This window comes from Bos grunniens, chromosome 17 (genome assembly GCF_055505025.1).
Source record: "Bos grunniens cultivar Pamir isolate PY7600 chromosome 17, Bosgru_T2T1.0, whole genome shotgun sequence".
Classification (NCBI taxonomy): Eukaryota; Metazoa; Chordata; class Mammalia; order Artiodactyla; family Bovidae; genus Bos; species Bos grunniens.
The window spans coordinates 62,703,773-62,707,447 of NC_141181.1; the positions used below are offsets into that span (position 1 = coordinate 62,703,773).

Genomic DNA, 3,675 nt, shown 5'->3' on the forward strand with positions numbered 1-3,675 from the left:
TCTCAGGGTTTTGGAATATGGGGACCATATTTTTTTCACACTGACTTGAACTTGGTTTTCTGATACTTGCAAGTAAAATTTTCTTAAGTAATACATTGTGTATAGAAAATCTTCCCAGAAGTACTCTCGCCTATATCATGAGATTTGGATTAAGTTGGTGGTAAGGTCAGGCATTGGAAAGTCATCACCCTAAATTTTTTTTTTTTTAAATCACCCTAAATTTTGAGGGTGCTATTTCGCATCATGGTAGGGATTTGCCTTCCCAAGTCCATTTTCTTTTTATTCTTTAGAATTAAGAACTTAGTTTTAGAGAGGCACACTGACTCCCAGCTAAAAAGACGAAGTTCCTTATCCTTTGCAGCTAGATGTGGCCATGTATCTTAACTTTGTCCAATTCAGTTCAGTCGCTCAGTCGTGTCTGACTCTTTGCGGCCCCATGGACTGCAGCACGTCAGGCCTCCCTGTCCATCACCAACTCCTGGAATTTACCCAATTTCATGTCCATTGTGTCGGTGATGCCATCCAACCATCTCCTCCTCTGTCATCCCTTTCTCCTCCTGCCTTCAATCTTTCCCAGCATCAGGGTCTTTTCAAATGAGTCAGCTCTTTGCATCAGGTAGACAAAGTATTGGAGTTTCAGCTTCAACGTCAGTCCTTCCAGTGAACACTCAGGACTGGTTGGATCTCCTTGCAGTCCAAGGGACTCTCAAGAGTCTTCTCCAACACCACAGTTCAAAAGCATCAATTCTTCTGTGCTCAGCTTTCTTTATAGTCCAACTCTTACATCCGTACATGACCACTGGAAAAACTATAGCCTTGACCAGATGGACCTTTGTTGGCAAAGTACTGTCTCTGCTTTTTAATATGCTGTCTAGGTTGGTGATAACTTTCCTTCCAAGGAGTAAGCATCTTTTAATTTCATGGTTGCAGTCACCATCTGCAGTGATTTTGGAACCCCCCAAAATAAAGTCTGCCACTGTTTCCACTGTTTCCCCATCTATCTGCCATGAAGTGATGGGGCTGGATGCCATGATCTTAGTTTACTCAATGTTGAGAACTTTAAGCCAACTTTTTCACTCTCCTCCTTCACTTTCATCAAGAGGCTCTTTAGTTCCTCTTTACTTTCTGCCGTAAGGGTGGTGTCATCTGCATATGTGAGGTTATTGATATTTCTCCCGGCAATCTTGATTCCAGCTTGTGCTTCATCCAGCCCAGTGTTTCTCATGATGTACTCTGCATATAAATTAAATAAGCAGGGTGACAATATACAACCTTGACGTACTCCTTTTCCTACTTGGAACCAGTCTGTTTTTCATGTCCGGTTCTAACTGTTGCTTCCTGACCGGCATACAGATTTCTCAAGAGGCAGGTCTCTTTGTATGTCCAAAGATGTATAAATAGAAGCTTTGTGGGCAGCCTCCTGGAAGTTGCCTTATAAAGTATCCCACCGTTCTTTGTCCTTTAACCGTCTTGCTTCTTGGATATTGTTGTGATGGCTGGAATGTGAGAAGTCATATTAAACCTCAAGGATGAGGGTCATGCTGTAGGGATAATGGACCATTGAAATAGTAGGAATCACTTATTTAAAGACTCTGTGGAATCACTTTAATAGCCCTTCACTGCTCACCTTTGGGCTTCTTTTACCTGAGAGGTACATGAGCACATTCTAGGGAGCCTTCTTCCCTGCCTGCAGTCAGCAGGGGCCCTTCTTGTCCTTCCATGATGTCATTACGTTTTTGCTCTCATTGTATCTGGCAGTTACATCGTATTATAATCATCCGAGAGTCTGTCTCTCCTCACCATGTCCTGAGCTTCTAGAGAGAGTGAGTCTCACAGGTCTTAGTCGTCTTTGCATCACCACGACCTAGCACTCAGTAGCCTTCCAGTAGTTGTTTATGATGGACGTATGTAAGTGTGAAGAGTGTAACCTTTTCTTCCACCAGGCCCAGGTTAGGCCAGCCATCCCCCTTGGCACGGTCAGAACACCCTCTTCCTGTTAAGTCCCTATGTTTAATCCCTCTCTCTCCCTGGGTAGACCCAGGTGCTGTGAGAACAAGGACAGAGGTTTCAGCTGACCTCCTGCCACCATGCACCACCTCATGCCTAGGAGACTGCCAAGATGGAAGAACAGGGGGCGGAGGGTGGCGTGAGCTCAAAATGTTGCCTTTTGCCACTCATTTGTCATGGGACCGTTGCTGCTGCAGCTCATCATCAAAGCTAAAATACAGAATCATTTTCTTGGCAGTGAACCTCATTTCACCTTGAAGCAACATGAACTGGAACATCTTGTTACTTCCAACTGGTCATAAAATCGTCACCTCAATGAGATGTACCTATTTCAGCTATAGAATGATTAAGAGGTTTTGAATACATATATAAATATGTGTTGTCCTAAGTCACTTCAGTTGTGTCCAACTCTTTGTGACCCTATGGACTGTAGCCTGCCGGGCTCCTCTGTCCATGGAATTCTCCAGGCAAGAATACTGGAGTGGGTTGCCATGCCTTCCTCCAGGGGAACTTCCCAACCCAGGGATTGAACCTGCATCTCTTATGTCTCCTGCATTGGCAGCTGGGTTCTTTACCACTAGCACCATGAGGGAAGCCCATATGTAAATATATATAATCTAAAAGGTTAAATACTAGTAAACCTAATAATCTAAAAGATTCGGTTTACTTGTATTTTATTGTTTAAAATTTAGTGATATTGTTCTGCTTTCATTTTTCATGTCTATTTATGACAGTTAAATGCTGTTCTTTTTTATGTACTGCAAATAAGGTGTTTTTCAAAAATTTTATCTAAATGTCAATTTAAAGAAAAAAGTAAATTATAGTACAAGTATATGCATATATGACAAAAATTGTTAAGTGCTACGCAGAGAAATGAAATGAGTCTTTAGTAGAATAGGGGTCGCTTATCAAGACGTGGCTTAGCCTCAGTGAAATAAAGGCAGGGGTCAACCACTGAGTTCCACCACTCCCCTGACACTGTCTGCAAAAAGTATACATGTGTGTTTCTCAGGAAAGGATCAAACTTTTCCCCCAAATTCTTAAAGGAAGCTGTGACCCAATCATGATCACTCACAAACTACTACTGTGATTCATTTCTTTTTGCTCCATTTTCATTGTTCACTAAGGAATGTTCAGCCTCCTAATTTACTAATAGTACTGATTACTAACTTGCCAGGTCCCCTAGCTAAAGGCAGGCAGTGTTCTGGATACAAGATTCAAAAAGTCTGAAAATACAGACCTCACTTAAAATGAGTAAATGGACATCTGGTTTTCAGGTTAATCTCTTATGAAACTGGTCCGGCAGGAATCTGTTTCATTCGTTCTGACCCAGTCTTGAACTTACAACACTGAGACCAGCCTGGAGGGTCAAGTGCGCATTTTTCCCGGCTTACCTCTCCGTCTCTCGGGGCAGGGGCTGCGAGTGCTGCTGAGGTGTCGAGACTCAGTGTGTCGCACAGGGCCCGCCGCACAGGGGCCGCCGCACAGGGGCCGCCGCACAGGGGCAGGCCAGAGACACCCGTTAATTACGTGCAGGATACAAAGGCTATTTGGCCCCAAGAGGGGAGGGTGGTAGGTGTTGACAGTGTGACACACGCACAGAGGGGACAACGTATCTGTGTGACAGCATCTCCTTGGGTTGAGACGGAGAAAGAAAGAGTTAGAAAG

The 3,675-nt window shown here is 43.7% G+C and overlaps 1 long non-coding RNA gene across 21 annotated transcripts in view; it reads left to right on the forward strand.

Moving 5' to 3' along the window:
* The window catches only part of LOC147355570 (uncharacterized), a 57,207-nt gene that overhangs the window by 8,395 nt on the left and 45,137 nt on the right, over positions 1 to 3,675 (forward strand). The window lies entirely within an intron of this gene.